Below are 18,652 nucleotides of genomic sequence, written 5' to 3' on the forward strand. Positions count from 1 at the left end.
ACTAGTCTTTCAAAGATTATTCAAAAAAGCAGGATGTTTTTGTCAACCAGGAAAGATTAGAGTATTTTACAGCTAGAGTAGAGAAATATTTTTCATGTGATTAGAAAAACCATTATTATTAAAATACTTATTTACTTATTTATTTAAATTAATGCAGACCCATTCCTGACCAGAAGTGGAACTGAGGGGCCAGGCTGTGCCCTGTGAGGGGGCTGCCAGAACCCTCTGGAACCTTCTGGAAGCAGCCAGGGCCTTTCCTGACAGAGCCCCGCAGCTGATGCCTGGACACCTGCACCAGGTGCTGGTAACTGCCTCCTGCCTGAATCGGTGCCAGCACTGACCAGCCAGTAGGATAAATACCATTTCCGTGCCCCTTTCTGTATGCTTCCAGAGGCGATGGAAATATGAGCGACAGGCAGCCATGCAGGGGCTGAGAGGAAAGCTCAGGTGAGCTGGGGAAGGAGCATGGCACAGGTCAGCGGCACAATGCTGGTACTGAAAGGCTGTGGAAATGAAGAGTCCCAGCACCAAGCAGGAGGAAAAAGCAGCACCTGCTGCCTGCAGAGCCCAGGAGGACGGATCCTGTCCCAGGGAGCATGAAGAAGCTGCTTTGTGAAAGCCAGCGGGTATCCCCCAAACAAGGGAGGCCTTAGGTGGGCGGAGAGGGTAACAAATGCAGGGAGTTGTGACTGTTGTTTTTATCGGTGGTGGTGACTTTCTGGGGGAAAAAAAAAAAAAAAAAAAAAAAAAAAAGATCTGGTTCTTAAGAAATTCACAGGAAACGCTGAGCAATTGTGGGCTGGGCTTGAGAGGGGTCAGGGACACCTGCACAGAGGGGCTGGTGGTGCGGGCCGAGTGTCATGTCCCTGAATAACAATGGCTCCTTGCATGCAAAGATGTTTGTGGGTCAAGGGGACTCACATTTCTGCTGAACAGTCCGGTATATCTTCACCTTCTGTAACCTCAGCTGGAGCCTTTGCTGTCGTGCTTTTCCCCTGCAAACCCCCTGCTTTTGAATCTTAAGAGAAATCTTTACAGTGGTCAGTAAATCCTAATGTTGTACTTGTTCTGTTTTATGAGATTTCCAGTAACACGCGGCTTTGGAGATTTGTCACTTGGTGGATCTAACAGCTCTAAGGACATAGTGGACTTGGGATGGGGGGGGTGTCAACTGTCCCCGTCTTGTTTAAATGAGCTTCAGATTCCGTACATTAACGTGCTAATAAGGAAATCTTGTGTTCCCACACTGTTCTTAAAGGTGTTCTCGCACTGCTGACCTTACCTCTTTAATCCTAGCTTTCCTGAAGGAAAAACTGATCCATCAGACTTCCTGTATCTAAAATGGGATGAAAGAAAATGATGGACCTATTTCTATGCTGGTGTTTCTCAGGTACCTCAAGCTGTCTTGTTCTTTTTGTATTCATCTCCCATTTCCCTGGGAAGGAAAAAAAAAAAAAGGAAGAAAAAAAAACTAGATGTGAGGGCTCAAATCACTGACGATGAGAAACAGCAAAAAGAAATAAAGAGGTCACACACCTAAGTTAGCTTATGATTAAAAAGAAATTAGCGGGGCTATTTTTAATTTGTTTAAATATATTACTTTCTATTAAAAAGGTCTTTATATTTCACTAAGTATGAGATGAAGTGTGTCACCAGAGGAAGATTTTTCAGTTTTAGTCTCTTTTCTCTTAAACAATTAGAAGTCAAAGAAACTCCACTGAAGTCACAGATGTGAAGCCAGCAGAAAAGACAGAAAAGTTGGCACCTTTCCTCTACAATACTGTGCAGTTGCCTTGTGGTGTGGCCAGTTTGCAAAAATCTGGGGAAGAAAAACATAACCTGTGCACAACAGTTATGTTGTGGGAAGGTCCATGGTACCATGCAGTCACCCCAGATATTCAACCGCCCAAAGCCGTGCAGCCTCGAGAAGTAACATGCTGCATCCCTGTGCTCAGACCCCTCTTCAGGCATTTGAGCCCTGGGCCAAGCAGCTGGTGGAGGCCAAGGTGCATCTCATATATGAGTTGTGCTGCCAGAGCTTATGGCTTTTTTCTTTAAATCCACTAGGCTATGGATATTTTCAGACTGCAGCTGACAGAAATTAGAAAGGATAGTTGTAAATGAAGTTTTGTAACACCAGAAGTCTATGATGGAGCTTTTCTTTTTTTATTAACATATGAACTAGATGGCAATCCAACTACCCTAAGACTTCCATGGAATTGCTTGTGTTTTTTTTTTTTTTTTTTTTCCTTTTTTCCCCTCTATATTTTCACTTCTGGAAAATCTCTGTTGTTAAAAGGAGAGCCTTAAAAACGAACATAGCAATTGGGTTAGTCTCCATAAACCTGTGAGGCTATAAGGCAAATGTACTTTTTTTTTTTTAATAAATAAAAGAGATTTGTTTAGGAATCTGTCAAAAACCTCCGAAACAAATGCAAACACCCTCAATTTCTTGTTTCATTCCCAGCTGGAAAGTCAGGCCAGAATCACTGAACATTTCACCAAGTCTTGCTAACCTTCTGAGCTGAGTTGTGAGAAATTGTTCTTGACATCGCATGAGCTGGGCCACAAGGCAGGACTAATGTGATATTTGCTGTCGAAGGTTTCCTAGGAAACATGCTACTGAGAGCACTCGGCCCTCCCTGCCACCCTTCCCACATCCTCCAGTTTCACTGGTTCCCACAGGTTTTGCAGAGGGCAGCGATGTTCCCTCTGATCTCCTGACACCCTCAGTCCAGACCCCCCTGCAGCGCAACGCTTCCCAGCAGCTCCACGCACCCAGCAGAGCAGAGAGTGGATGCAAAGTTTTTTGAAGCTAAGCTCACGCACATAATTGCCCTTTTTTCCTTTGATTTATCCCTTTCCCTCTTTTATTTTTTCCTCCAGCCTTCTGCAATGGGAGAGTTGAGAGAAACTGAGTTATATCCTGCAAGACAAGCTGGAGAGAAGGAATTTTGAGTGCTCCTGGCAACCCTAACCTTTCCTGCCAAAGAGGAACTGGTGGAAAAAGGTTAGGAAAATCAGCAGATAACTTAAAACTTAACTTGCTGTGAGGCTCGTACTCTTTTGACTGCATTTTGCAATATGGTAGCTATTATACTGCATAACCAATAGGGATTTTTCAGCTTAATGGGGCTCCCCAGTACACAGTTTGATCTTGTGGCTGTAAATGCTGTCCTTGCCATCAGACTCACATAAATGATCCCTGTCATTCAGGCCAAACTTTTCAGCTTCACCATTAGGAGCTGCAGGATAGTTCCCATTGAGGGTGAGATGAATGGAATTGGTTCACATATGTTAACCAAATGCAAATCCTTAGATGGAAACTCATGGTCAGCTTTTTCCAATGCTATTTTCAGAACTTCCACAAAAGACTGTGCTGTGATTATATGTATTCATGATATGTATATCATGTATTCAGCTCAAACAATATTTGAATGATGCATTTAGAATTCTTCCTAAAAAAGGACCATGCTTCTGTAAACTGCATCATATTTGTAAAGGGAAAAAAAAAATCTAGCTTGCTTTTCCTTTCTTTCTCTCTTTCTTTATAAGATATCATTTCATAAGGCTGTAAGAATTGGTGTTAATGCCACACTACACACAGACACACTTCTACATAATCATATGCATTTGCATGTATGCCATACATAAACAACCTTATGGAATCCCTGCTCATTGTTAAATTTGACTCGATATTTTTCAAAGCAAAGAAGCCCTAAGCATCCAATAGTTGCTTTTTCACTCTCTTTGACTGGACTGCACAGCAAATAGAGACAAGAAAATAAACCACTGTTTTATTTTTTATTGTGGGTGTTTTTTTGTGATTTTTTTTTTTGTATGGGCTTATTTTTTGCCTACCTGGCCGTTTACAGCTACCTGTTTTCCCCCTTTTTGTTTCCTCCACTGATAAAACACCACTTTTTTGAATCTGTCATTAAGTGTCCTTTGTGCTGGCAATACTGATTTCTCTAACCCCTTGAAGGCCAAGAGTGTCACCTCCATGATAGTCCTTGCAGCCACTGACTCGAAAAACGGGAGAACTAAGGTTGCTGCTGCCAGACATTGGTTTCCAAAATGGTAGGCAAGAAGACAAGTAGCCTTAAGTCACTGTACTGTCTGATTCATTTATCTCCATGATGACGTTCACTTCACCTTACCCCGTGTGTGTAGTGAAGCTGTTTGGTCAACATGCCCTTTGGGCCTTGTCTTAGTAGTGAAAGTTCAGAGGGTGGAAGGGAAATTCTGCTCTGGATTCTTTAGCTCTATCTTCAGCTTCTGATGGCATCCAGAAGATTGCGATGCTTTTTGGGTATGCTTCCGTAATCAGAAGTGAAGCATTTTCTGGGTCTGCAAAGCCAGATGGACTTCACCTGTGTAAATCTGGGCAGTATTTGTGTCTTTGTAATCAGAGAAGGAAGACCAGTAATATTCTTCTCCTTCTGTTCAATCTCAGAAAAGTTTCTGCCAGGCATTCAGACTGTTGGACAGATCATGTCCATCAGCTTCAGAGAAACAGCAGCAGTTTAGCTGAGAGTCTGCATACAAGTCTTAGGTCTATAGCAATTTTACAAATTGGCATTTTGCATCATAGAGTCATGCTTTTCTTGTGTGAAGGCAATGGTGGATTTGCAAAGCAGTCTGTATCTGTAAGATACCATCATGAAACCACATTGCTCATAGAAAGCAGAAGCAGAACTTTCCTAAATTATGGTAGAATACCCAGTATGACTCTGGCGGGTCACCCAGACAATTCACTCATTTTCAGAGCACTTTAAGAATGTCAGTCCTTGAGGTACCATGTATAATATATGTCAGGGGAAATTGTTACCCCTCATTGCCAGCTGAGGAAGGGAGGAAAGGAGATTACAAAAACCACAACTTGAGTTACTGCTGGCGGCAGGACTGGAATTTGGGATTTCCTGGACAGATTAGCACCCTTCACTTCTCCCTTAGTTGGTATAATTAGCAGTGTCCTAGGACCCTTATTCCCATGCAAGAACGTATTTGAATACAATTTTCTTTGAAATTTTCTGGCTTAGAGTCAGTCCTGTTGAGCACTTCTGGCTATAAATGATCTGTTGTCTGCAGTGAAATGCTCACTACTACATTGCAAATCATGAACAGATGTAAAGGTGACCATTTGTGACTACTGATTTAATCTCTCTGGATTTCTGAAATTGGTTACCTGTAAAACTTAGGGACCATGTCTTGGAAAAATCAATCCTTTGTGACTCTTGAATTTTTTTGTTCTTGGCTGGTAGCCATTGAGAGTGATGTCTTACATCCTTGAGATGAACTTAGTGCAGTCCTCATTGACCTAGCAAGCCATTTTTTCCCTGATGACAAGCTGGGATCACATTCTGTAATAACTGCTGCAAGATTGTCTTGTTAGGGAAAGGGCTAAGGTGGGATCGTCTTTAATGACAATGAAAGCACCTCATAAAATCTGATTCTTCAGTTTTACAGGCATGGCTCTAGAATTTTAGCCAATGCAGGCTTAGTAAATCAGTCAGTCAAAAATTATATCAGTTGAAGTATAATGTTCATGGCAGTCCAAAAACCTGAACATGTAGGTGATTTGGAGGGCATTTTGTTAACTCTTTAATTGGTCGTTTGAGTGCTGGAGGCAGTAGCTAATTGCCTGTAGGTCAGAATAGTCCTAGAGCTTAGGTAAATGTATATTGTCATATGTCACATTTTCATATGGCTCCTTTTCACAGGTTGGTAAAAAAGATTGCTGCATAATTAAAATTAAGACAAGGTGGGAAAAGTGATTCAATTAGACCCCTGAAGCCATTGCACAAATTATGTGAAGTACAAAAAACTAATGAATAGTTATAACTAGTTTTATCTTTTTACTCTTCATTCTTGAATCCTGAGGGTATTAAAATGGCTGGAGTCTCTCTCCAAGTTCTTAGAGGTAAGTTTTTTGGGTGGGCAGCACAAGTATGAGTCAGCGCATAGGAATCCAGGCCTTTTAAAATACAAGCACACAGAAACTTTGTTGCCTAGTTGTTTTGAAGTGAAAATAACCAGACCTTAGGCACAAGAGACCTTTTGGTTTCTCCACCAGCCCAGTATTATTTTGAAAACATCTGCAATATTTCACTCTGCATGCAGCAGGTATTATATACCAGGGAGGGTGATGACAGTAAAAATAAATGAGATATGTTGTAACCAAAACATCCCAAGTTTTACATCATACGTTTCACAACCCTAGCAAGCATCCTGTGCTTTGACTTGAAGGCTAAAGGCATGTGGTAGTTTTACAAATGTCTATTAGTATTAACAAATATGTTCCATTATTAGACAGTGTGCCACTGACCCAACCTCCTGGTGCAAGAGGTGAGTTAATATGGCTTATAAAATATAAGAGTGCTGCAGGCACAAGCTTTGGAAATAAGAGCCCCAGCTAAGCAGGAGGTCTCATTTCATTTGGTGGGACAACTTACTAGAGGCCTGAACATAAGAATAAAAGCTGCCTCCCAGCTAAGTCTTTTTATGGTTCCTGTCCTTTCCCAGAGCAGTATGACTTTAGGAGGTTTAGAACAACAAGGTCTGCACCCTTGTATACTGGCAGTGTGCTAATTCTGACTAATGTTAAAATGAGAGGTAAATGAAAGAATTAAGATAGAGATGTTTGCACTATCTTCGCATTTTTTAACAGAAATTTTTGATGGTTGAAAGTAGTGTGGCAATTAGGAGATGTGCCCTTGCACTTTTTTTTCCCTCTTTGCTGTAAGCCATAAACGTCTATTTCGGGGAAACTTGTGTTTCTTGGCCAGGGTTGCCAGGATTGTGAGATGTGCACAGATAGGACCCAATACTCTGAAACTATATAAACAGCACTCCTTATGAGGAAATCAGAAAGTCTTGCTAATCTTGATTAGAGCAGATATTGTCCTGAAAGATTTTTAAAGTGTACCCTAATAGAGATGATTTCCAGTCATCCAAGTAGAGTTGTCTGTAGGCATTGCTCCTTGCAGAGGAGGCATAGATGAAGAACACAGTAGCGTCTTTTCTTGCTTCCACCTCTTTGAATGTTATCCTCTCTCTGCCTTTCAAAGTAACAGTTATAAAGCCTATTCTGTTGCTTAGCCAAAGCTTAATCAGAAGCTGTAGTTAGGATCTAATTTATTATCACAGGTAACACATTCATCTAAGTACTAGCTTTATCAAGCAAAGGAAATCCCTGCTGAGGACCAGGATGATTCAGGGTGTAGTAGGTTATGAAAATATGACGACATCAACTCACTAGATGAGTCCTTCATCAATGGGTAAAGCTTTTTTAGGTAGAAAAAAATAAACCTCCATGAAGATTTCTGTGGACCAAACTCCCAAGAGATGCAGAGAGCAAAGTAGAGAAATGCAGGAGGTGTTCAAATCATGTGATGTCTCCACTTCTCCCATGCTTCCTAGTGGAAAAGCAAACAGCCAAACATTGGCAGGGCTGTCCTAAAAAGGCAAAGTTGTGGATGGGCAAATGTCTCTCCTTGTGTTGCCTTGTTGTGTTTTTGGTTGTCACCAAAATACTTTCTTCATTCTTTTTTAATGTATGTTCAGCATAGACTGTTGGCAATAAGAGACAGAATTTTCACTCTTTTTTATCTCTAATTCAAAAATAACACTGCTTATATGATCAAGCAGGGTGTTCCTCTGTAGCCTTTTCTATATACCTTTGGCCTGAGACCACCCAAATGTCAGGTAAAGAATTGCTTGTCACCGGTCTAGGTTTTCCTTCCAGTACAAGGCATGAGCAGCAGTGTGTAATTGCTTCCTTTTATGCGTGCAGATTGAGATTTTTAGAAGACTAGCAACAAAAGCCAGATTATAGTTGTGGATTGTACCAGGAGAGCACTGAAATGCCCACTTTTGTATATAGGAATGTGGAAATGACTCAAGAGTGTTTGTGATGCCTTCGTGGATTCCACACACACACACACATATATAGTATTGTATTACTTTTATATAGATGTATATGGCAACACAATACAAAACTAATACGAGACATAAAAGTTGTTAAAAGATGTTATGTGACAGATTCACAATTTCTCCTCTGAGTATAGAGAGCAATTCCAGGTCATGGCTCCAAATTCATCTTTCGAAACTGCCTCATTTCATTGACTACAGAAGGCTTGGACCAGTGCCCTGTATTCACTATTAGAATACGTGTTTTAAGATGTTTAAAACCAATAGTTTGATCTGTTAATGCGGCCGTTGTTAAAGAAAAATGCTAGCTATTGCCACCAGCCAGGTCCATTCACATGTCAGGCCCTGCAAGTAACAAGCATACACAGAGAGTTTAAAACTTTGAGGATGCAATCAGCATTGCTGGTGGAGGTGCCAGGAGCACAACCCTTGCCTTCCAGGCTTTGTGGAGAAGACCTACACAATGTGCTCATGATCAAAGCAGTGGATGATAGAGAAATGTATTAGGGCTTTGGAGAAATTGCTTTAAAAGCCTCTGGAATTACAAAGGGAGTGGGAAACACTTTCCATAGTCTTTCTGGAAATGCCCTGTGGGTCACTGGTGGGTTCCCCCGGGAACTGAAGGAGCCAGTAGGAAGATGGTAATGGCCCATTAAATTCGATAGGACATGCTTTGGTGGTGAGTGGTGGGACCATGGCATTTCCATGTGTTTCCACTAGCTAGCAGCAGAAGGGCATGCACATTGTACTTCCTTTGGGGTACATTTTACATGCAGTGAGATACGGATGTGAAGGCAGCTGTCTTCTCCCAGAGAGCCTGAAAGGATTGAATTTCCCTCTAGACCAGCACTCCTCTTGATATGCATCAGTGTTTTAATGGTATTCTCTTGTAAAGAGGAGGGTTTGAAAGGTGTTTTTAATACATGAGATGAACTTAAACCTCGTTACCAGTGAGTCTGGGGACCCACCATCCTTGTGTTGTCTCAGGGAGCCACAACCCTTACTCCCATTACCTCATGTGCAAGGACCAAAGCGGTTGCTTGAGGCAACAGTTCCTGTATCAGACCATATGGGATATGGGATATCCCTGTGGTAGTGCTGTTTGCCCAGGGATGCACCTGGAAAGTAATGTCTGCTGACCCACCGAGCAGAGAGATTTCATGTTGCAGGCTTTGCAAGTGTGTAGTGTTCTTTGGGTATTCCCACCTTCTGGCTTATACATAAGATGACAACTAGGCTGAAAAGACTGTTGGATGCCCAGAAAGGGATGCTCCCTCTGCAAGGGGCTCTCAATGGCATGAAGTTAGAGTGACCTTATCTATGTCCTCTATTGGCATATGCAAATCAATGCAGAGCGGATGCCCTCACTTCATAAAGTTATATTTAAGAAGGAATACATTTTAGTAGCAAGAAAAACGAAACAGTCCCTGAAGGGGAGTCTAGATCTGGTGGTTTGCAGCTCTTCCCTACCCCCAAAAACAATATCCGAGACCTTAGTAAGTGTCTTCTGCTTTGTGTCTTGGTACTTTGTCTGCCGAAGTTTGTGTTGGTCCTGGTGGGGGACCATCTTCTCCCTCGCCATTTGAGAAATGCAAATACTTGAGTTGTTACCCTACTTTAACTTCTTTGTCAGGTTTGCCTTGTGTTTTTTTGTTGTTGTTGTTGTTTTAATATTTCACGTTTGCCTTGACCTAGATTTATATGGAAATAATAATGCTGATGGCTGGTCAAGACATGGATAGATTTTGATTGGATTTAAGTGTCTATAAAATACAAGCCTAGTTAGTGAAAGAAGACTGCTGACAAATCAGATCTTTTCATACATGTGGGTGTTTTGCGGAACAACACCTGAGCACGGTATTGTTTTTCTCATGAGGAAAGCAAGTACACCAGAAGAAAAAAGGACAAAGTTAACAATGATAACCACACAAAGAAAGATTAGGCATAAGCAATGGGCTTGGCTTGCTTTCTTTAGCCAATTTGATGACTTTGTTTTCCTTCCTGAAGTAATTTTGTTTGTTTGTTTGTTTGTTTTTAGTAAAAGAAATTATAGCTGATATTCACAACGCAAATAAATACCTTGCAACCTTGCAGTATTTTTGGTGTCTCACAATTAGCCTTGATAACCCAAAGGATGGAGTCTAGCATATGTCATGGGTGGAGTCAGGAATAACATGCATCTTTGTGTCTATTTATGTATGACAAATTTCTTCAGTCAGATGCAGGCCAAGCTGAATTTAGGCATCTTGGCCTTGATATTATCCATGTGGCTGAAAGTGCCAATCCATTTGCCCTGGTAATTATTACAGTGGTGCACTGGCAAATGCAGAGTTCTGTTGTTCCTTCACTTCATGCTCTTGTATTCAGAGATAAATGTACCTATGTGCTTGTCTTAAGCAAGTGTAGATGGAATATTTTTCGTTTAAAAGAAATTACTGGGGGAAAAAATCTTTTAGCATTCTTTCAGAAACTACCAGTAATCTCTGTCATTTATCTGTAGCTTAGGTAGTTATGACTTACAGGATAAGAAGGAAGTAAAAGAGCTTATATATGAATTCAGGCGATGGAACACTTGAATTTTTAGTGGGAAAACTGTTTAAGTTAAGACTAGAATAGGAACTAAAGTAGGAGCCAGAAAATCCTATTTTTTCTATACACATCCAGAGATCAATGACTAACCCAAGTTTCTAAGCCATAAAATGAGCATACTGCTTAGATCTTATACAGATGCTGAAGATAATCTATTGATAATGTGGAGGGGAAGGTCCTCCTATTTTTACCTTCAACAATAACTGTTTGCTTGAAAATACATACAGCGGGGCTTTGCTAGACTAAAACAACCTGTCTCACATCATGTGACTGTTGGGACCATCTGGGCTGGGAATTGTGTGAGTCCCTTTTTAAAGGATGAACATGCTTAGGTATCCCTCAGGAGCAGCCTTTTAGGGCACCTCTTCTTCTGCAGAAGGCCATCGAGATCTACGTGCTTGAGAGGCATCCCAAGCCGGGGAGACGTTTACTTTCCAATAAGCTCACGTCTAAAGGATAGACCTAAAAGAATGAGACCTCCATTAGGAAAACTACGGTAAATGACAAATTCTTCACTGTCATTCCCAAAGCAGAGAGATTTTGATAGGGGCACCCATTCTGCAATAAAAGCTTTCTTTCTGTTTCCTGAGGAGATTCATCTGTCCATGCGATTCCTCTTTTGGGTGGGATAAGGAAAGTAATTGCAGAGGTTAAAAAGTAACAGCTCTCATGAAGGAAACATGTTGTATCGGCTGTGTCTGGAAATTAGCTCTGTCTGTCGGGGGGAGCTGTGCTCCTCAAGTAAACCACACGTTTCACTGTGCACTGGCAAGGCAAATGTTGAGCATAAAATATGCCTGTATCTTAGTCAATAAAACCAGTAGAGCTGAACACGGAGAAGAAATATTAGGTCCTTTCTTGTTTGTTTTGCAGAAGAGAATGGAGGCTTGCTAGCACCAAGAGAAACCTTTCTTTTTTTTGGCTTTCCCAGGCATTCTTTCTCTATGAGAAGGAGGAGCCAGTCTGGCTCTCATTGCGTTTGTTTTTACTATTAACAAGAACAAAGCTTCCACTTTCAAAGTGAGTTGATTTTCCTTCAATAACTCCTGAATCTTTCTTGCATTATCAGCTCTTCTCATGATGAGTATGAGAAGGATACCAGGAAGGGCAGCACAGGGAAAGGGTGAAAGCAACACAGCTATCCAAAGCCAAATCTTTAGGCTCTTTCCTAGAAACTTTCACAGATTTGGAGCAAGCATTCTATTTATTATGAGACTGAATTACAAAAGCAGGGATAAGTTGGTTATCGTGCAATGTGCTTGTGCTCTCAAAAGGCTCTAGATGACTGGTCTGTTACATGCTGACTATTCTTGAAGCCCCAAAGACTCTGTTTTAAGGGTAGGCATGGTGGTAGTTTGCTTCCACTGCTTCCACTGCTTACTTGAGCAGATTCAGCCTTGGGTCATGGGAATGCTAAACCAGGGTGCATGTGGCCAAGTGTGTTTGAAGCATTGCAAGTGGTACCATTGTGCTTTTCCACACCATTTTCTTCCAATCCTTTTTCTTCCTTTTCCCAGAAGAATAAATTCCCAAAAGAATTTTTTCACCTCCTTTTCCTCTCCATCTGGCATTTGCCTCCTTCCTCTTTCTTTGCAACCTACAAATGTTTGCTGCCCTCTCAGCTGCTGTCTAGGGCCCCCGGCACCATTTGATGAATGGTGACTAATCTTGAAGAGCATGTCCGCTCTGCTGGTCATGCAGTAGGAGGTGGTGGCTTCCCTCCCATGCACTGTGGTGAGGTCTCCTCTGGCAGCAAAGCCCCAGTCCCTATCCTCTCTCAGCACCTGCAACGAGTCCTGGGCACAGGGGCCAGAGAGGCCTCCTCTGAGCAAAGGTGATTAGATTAAGTTAAAAATTAAAAGTGTGATAGATTGGATGGATTAGACAGAAGGTAGATAGATGATTCTTATTTTTTACTTGAGTAATTTGAACTTTTAATAGCTTTTTTGTTTTTATTTTGTTTTGTTTCAACTGCACAATTGGTATTGTTTATTTCTAGAAGGAAATGCTGTACATGCTCTCCTAGCCCAAATGTGAGTGTTCTTTCTAAAATTTTCTGTCTAGGAATAAACATCCCCGTAATAGTCATAGCTGAACTCTTTGCAGTAGACAAACACAAAAGGGTTGCAAATGCAGACGAAGATAGAAATCAAAAGAAATATTCTCAAAAAATGTTTGGCAGCGTTTGCTCACCTTTGGGATATACAACCTGTTCCTTTTCTTAACATATATATATATATTTTTAATAGAGCTGGGTGAGCTGGTATCTCTTCTGCTCAAGCTGTTTCTAACCTTATATTTCCAACAGTAGCAGCAGATTATGAGATGATACTTATAGAAATGACATTATATCATTCTTTAAAATACCCATCCTGAAAGGCAAAATCTGCAGAAATTATAGGACTAAGAGGCCTCCTTTGAGAGGCAGAAACTATTTTAATTCGTTATTTTTAGAGCTCTGCAAATCACATATTTTTCTCTTCACTGGCAATTCAAAAAAAAAAAAAAGGAAATTGTAATAAGTTTTTTTAAAAAAAGAATCCTTCACAACTTTTCCCTGTAAAATGGAAAGTTGAAAAATGTCATTCGTGGGCAAATGAGATGCTTCACTTTAATTTCAACCATTTTTGAATTCCTTTTCTCAGAAAAAAAAAAGAGAATGGTCTTTTGTGGGCTAGCTACATGTGGGCTGGAAGGGGGTTCTTGGTTGGGCCACCACTCAGGGAGCATGACTAGTGACCCAGAGACGTGCACAAAACCAGATGTTTCCGTCTGACCCACTGTGACTGTGGGCAGCCATATGCCTGTGAGTCTATGGACGTGGATCCCACTGCCAACAAGTGCCACAGACTGTGCAAAATTAAACAAAGAAATTGAATGACCCTGATTATTTCAGAGAAATAATGCTGAAATCTGCTGTGATTGCTCAGCACCGTTTCTTAAATTAGCCTGTTAAGGCAATTGCCAGGGAAGGGAAGGTGCTAGTGCTGCGATGAGCTGTGCAGGGAGCCCCACCATGCCCTGGGGCACCTGCATAGGCTGCATGCATGCCAGGACACAGCCCTCAAGTCACCTGGTGCTCTGCCATCAGCATGCAGGTAAGTCTTGGGAACAGCTGTTTTCAATGAGGAGCTGGTGCTGTAAACAGAGCAAACAGCTCCAAAAGTTCCTGGTATTAAGGAAGGTTGAATGCTGATTTCATTTTTATGGGAAGGATTTTGAAGAGGGTCCTGACTGGTAATAATCAGCCACTAAAAACTGATGTGGTAGGGAAGAGGTGGATAAGAAAAGGGTAATGGCACTGCAATAATTCCACATGGATTAAGGAGAAACCAACATCCAATATAGCACAAAAGAAAATTTGTCAGGATTTGCTTTGGCTAATGCAGGCTTTTATAAACAGGAATACAGCTCACCAGAGACAGGTTAAGCAAATGAAAACAGGCTCAGGAGTTTCTTCTCTATGGCTAAGCGAAAGGTCTGTACCACAACAGGCTGTACCACAAAGGCTGCCTTGCCTTGCCTTGTCTTTTCATGCCGTGCTGTGCCTTGCATGGCTGTGCTGTGCCTCGTCATGCTGTGCTGTGCCTTGCTGTGCCGTGCCTTTGTGTTTCACCATCTCTCACAGTTTGTACCAGAGGGAGAGGGAAATCAACACAGATGCAGGAGCCTGTAGTACTGCTGGGTATTGCCTAGGAGCTGTGAACATGGGCGTTCTCTCCTGCCCTTCCCAGTCATGCCTGTTGCTTTATGGACCTTCTTGTATCTGCCTTTGCCCAGCACCACCTGAGCCTCCTGTGCACCCCGGAGCCATCCAGCCACCCTGCTCCCCGCTGGCCATTGCTGGCACTTCGGGGCAGGTCTGTAATGTCAGCTCTGAGCACTTGCTTCCACTGCCTGCTGTCAAAAGAGCACCTTGGTCGGTTTATGCCTCCAGGACCACTGCCCAGAGCACTGTGGCCACTGTGAGTGTGACAGGCATGAGGAAGGTGTAACAGCTGATTGGAGTTTGGCTTTTCATTTTTATTTTTGTCGGGAAGGATCTGGAGCTTCCTAGGTGAGAGAGCCAGCAGCAAACGTGGTGCTTCCGTGGCACCGGAGATGTTGCCAGCAGAGAGAATATGTATGGTGTAAGGGAGCAGGACATTTACAAACAGAAGGTCAGGAACAGATCTGGAGAAGGTCAGTTGAGTGGTGGTGACTAACATGATACCCTGTGCAAAGAAATTACGAATCTTGGGTGACTTATGGGCAACCCTTTCACTGGGCTTTCACGGGACCTCGTGTGAGTGGTGTCTCACAGAGCAGTGTCAGAGGGCGCCTTCACTTGTCAGGCACCCTGCTCACAAGGAGATGTTCCAGAAGATAGTGCTGAGGCTTGTTTCCAACGCAGGCAATGGCTGCTTCAATATTTGCTATTGATGAGGAATAGTAGTGATTCTATTTACTTTTTCTTCCTTTTTTTCCCCCTTTTTTTGGATGAGAAAACAGAAGAGAGCTCAGTAGGAGGAACTTGTTTTTCAGGGAGCTCACTTCCAAAACTTTTTCCTCAGAGAGGTTTATCCTGTAATTTAAGAGTTTTTGTTTAATTACATTTTAAACTTCCCTCTCTTAATTACTTTTATATTTTTTTATTAACACCTAAATATGCTGCTATTTGGAGCACAAACAGACAGAGATTACAATTAACAGAATAATTACACTCTTTTTGTCAGTGTAACCTCATGGTACAAAAAGTATTACAAATCCATTTTAAAACATATTAAATGTTCGTATTAATGAGGATAATAGAGAACAAGTACCAGCAAACTAAATATTGTTAATGATTTTGAGCTATTAAATTCATTACCATTTCCTTTCATAATAAAGTGGTTACTTGCTAATTAGACCTTTTTTAACTCATCATTATTGAATTCATTACATTGTATGCAGTTAACCCTTAAAGATCTGCCTGGGTATACAGAAACAATTAAAAAATCATTTCAACAGCATATGAAGCCGATACGCCGTTTGCCATCCTGCTTGTATTTTTGACAGTAGCTTCATGTACTTTTCTTCTGGTACATTTTCTTGACACATCATGCCTAGCAGCTTCTTAGCTGTCACAGCAGCTTCGGCAACACGTATGATGGAAACTTGCTGTATTCATTTCGTTTAATAGCGTTTAATGTTAAAACTAAAGTAGAACCCACTTGTTTGGCCAGGGAAAAATTATCCATCAGCTCACTAAATGGTTGACGTCAACGAGCTACTCTTCTCTGAGTGAAATCTGCTGAGAGGTGGGATGATTTACCTTTTCCTCCCACAGAGACAGATATATGTGAGCCTAACTGGGTATCCGGTCTTTCTCTGCAACCCTAGATTGAAATCCAGTCCCTGCTAAAGTCCATGTCAAAATTTCTCTTGGCTTCAAGGCACCCCTGAACTCATGTCCCAGCAGCTCTGAGGTTTTGCACCCCTCCTGGGGAGGGGGCGCAGGCCGCTGCACCCGTGACTTGTCCCACATGTCCAATTGTGGGAGAGGGCACTCCTGGGGACTGAATCAAAGTGCTGCTTTGCTGCTTTCTCCTCCCTCCAGTTCTCAATCCTTCAAAGGAATAAGAAAGTTGAGCCTCCATCTCTTAACCTCTTTCTTTTTTCTCATTGCACACTTTTCTTTTTTTTTTTCCTTTCTCAAAAAAGAAAAAAACCAAACCTTTCAAGTTACAGCTATTTAAATAGCACAAAGATGGTTATTCTACAAATTGCTGGGACCTAATATGTAGCACTCCAGATCTTGCCTGGTCGTGGCACGGCGATGCGGAGGGAGTGGGGTAATGATCTCTGAGTGGCAAACTCCATTTTCGGAGCAGTCCTGCCATTGCAGAACTGGCTGTTGCAGTGCTGGCCGCTTCAGCGTGCATTGCTCAGGTTATTCGCATTGAGCAACGCCACCAAGGAATAATTTTACTTGAGTAGGAAAGGCTTCGTGACACTTATTGCTACTGTACTTGATGACTGGAAGCTGGGCCGATGGATACCCTGCAAATCCAATAGATAACCGATTAGATATGCGTGTACTGTACAGCTCCAGAGAAATGCTGCCAAGCCATTATTCAGATCAGGCCGTCCTCCTCCTGCCAATCCAAAGCCATGTCTTTGCATACGTGAGATATGAGGGTACAGCTGTGGGCCCGCCGGTGGGCCAGCCGCAGCCCAGCGCTCCGCCTGGCTCAGGCAGTGCAGCTGCACTGCAATATATAATAACAATAACACTACGTATTTGTAACCTCTGTTTTATTTAAAACCAGGTCCCTTTCACCTGTAAATAGCTAGGGTATAAATGTGCCTCACCAATCACATTGGACTATTGTATTATACAGTCTATTGAATGTTTTTGGCAGGCATGAGCCCCTGTGCTACTGTGTCCTTATTTTATTATTGTTTTGAGGGTAGAGCTGTGTGATTATCCATTCTTGCTTCAGGCATAGCAAGCCATCTGGAATGCTTATTAAACCCACAGGAAGATCAGAAGGATATAACTCTGGTGATGTACATGTACATGGGCTGTACTACATCATCAGAGCATTGCTCCTCTGATGATGTAGTACACATTAGTGGGCCTAGATAATGGATTAGAACTAGCAGAGTGAAAGTTAGACTTTTTGAAGGATGGATACGGTGTTTTTTTTTTCTCCCTCTGGATAACTGCTGGCATAGGATGTGGAAAGGAAAATTTAAAAGTAAGCCAAGGAAGCTTCAAAATTTGTCAGTGCTCAGGTTGTCAATGTGGAGGGACAAGTAGTGGTCGAGAGGCTTAAGGAGACAGCTTTTAAACCCTGAATTGTTGCAAAAAGGTGATATGTACCTCCCTGCCAGCATGAGAAGGGCCATAGAACATATCCAGAAATAATGCCAGTTTTCAAATCCTCCTTTGGTTGGTCATCACTGAGTGGATTTTTGGTAGGACTTTGGCTTTTCATCGTACTTCTGTACAACATCAAAAAAAATGACACTATGTTATGACACATAGCTAGTTTTTCAGCGGTTTCCAAATTTATGCTCATCACATATTTGCAAGTACTATTTAGAAATAAGCTTTTCAAATGAACGAAGAATCTGATCAGCTTTCAGACTGGGCATGTGTCTTCTCTTCTAAGTACGAAATAAAAGCAACATCAGTAAAAAAGAAAAGCTATCTAGGCCTACGTATGTGGTGTAGGTGAATAAAGGAATAACTATTTGCATGTCTGTGGAGTTCTAAATATAATTTCTATTTCTCTTTGTTCAACCCTTCTAGCAACAGTTTTTAGAGGTAGCTGATATTTGTCTAATCATGGAAAGGTGTTTCGTGTCTAAACAAAACCTTTTCCTGTGGAAGCTGGAAAGGTTCATAAAAGTTGGGTCATTCGGTCAGGAAACTGAAACACTGCTATGCAATTTAGATAACAAATTGCACACTTTAAATATCAAACTGTAAATATCAAGTACTAAAAGAATATTGAAATTTTTGAGCTATTCCAAGAGTAACATCTGTGTGTCCAGAACTTTCAAAGAGGAACTGTATATAGTGAACATATGCTCTAAAAATCACTGCTGTGAAGTAAGGCAAGTGCCTGTTTTAACAAAGGCAAATAGCAAGCATGTAAAGGTATGGCTCACATTAATGCTTGGATTGATGGATGTCTTAGTTTCAGCCACTTTTGTCAACATCCTAAATGTGGGCTGTGTCCCTCTGCATGTCTCAGCAAAGTGTGCAGTGTGTGTAGATGCACATTCCTCAAACAACAACATGTTAGTTTAGGTGCAGAACGGCAGTACCAGAGCAGCAGTAGCCTAATTGGTTTGCCAAAATCTTTACTTCAGGGGAACTGTATAGCTTTCTATTTTGGTGTTGACCAGACTATCCTGGAGGTTTAAGGGAGGAGAGCTACTAAAAATTGCCAGTTGTAAGAGATGTGTTCATATTACATAACTGTAAACTGAGTTTCCCTCTTCATTTTGAGTTTTGAGATTTTGAGGTTTTTCTTAGTACACATGGCTGAACCCCAGTTTTGACCGTCTTGTGCTTCTCTTTACCTCGGCTTGATGGACACTAGGAGAGTTTGCTCTCTCTTTCTCAGCAAGTGTCTGGAGAAGTTCCTGTTACATT

The 18,652-nt window shown here is 41.7% G+C and overlaps 1 long non-coding RNA gene across 3 annotated transcripts in view; it reads left to right on the forward strand.

The window, feature by feature from the left end:
- Nucleotides 1-144: 144 nt before the first annotated feature.
- The window catches only part of LOC121067126, a 54,087-nt gene continuing 35,579 nt past the window's right edge, over nucleotides 145-18,652 (forward strand). For all 3 annotated transcript variants that reach the window (XR_005818112.1, XR_005818113.1, XR_005818111.1), the window contains exons 1-3: nucleotides 145-626; nucleotides 1,297-1,390; nucleotides 2,887-3,010. This is a non-coding gene — a long non-coding RNA (uncharacterized LOC121067126). The remainder of the gene's footprint in view (nucleotides 627-1,296; nucleotides 1,391-2,886; nucleotides 3,011-18,652) is intronic.

Source organism: Cygnus olor, chromosome 3 (assembly GCF_009769625.2).
Source record: "Cygnus olor isolate bCygOlo1 chromosome 3, bCygOlo1.pri.v2, whole genome shotgun sequence".
In the NCBI taxonomy this organism is placed as follows: Eukaryota; Metazoa; Chordata; class Aves; order Anseriformes; family Anatidae; genus Cygnus; species Cygnus olor.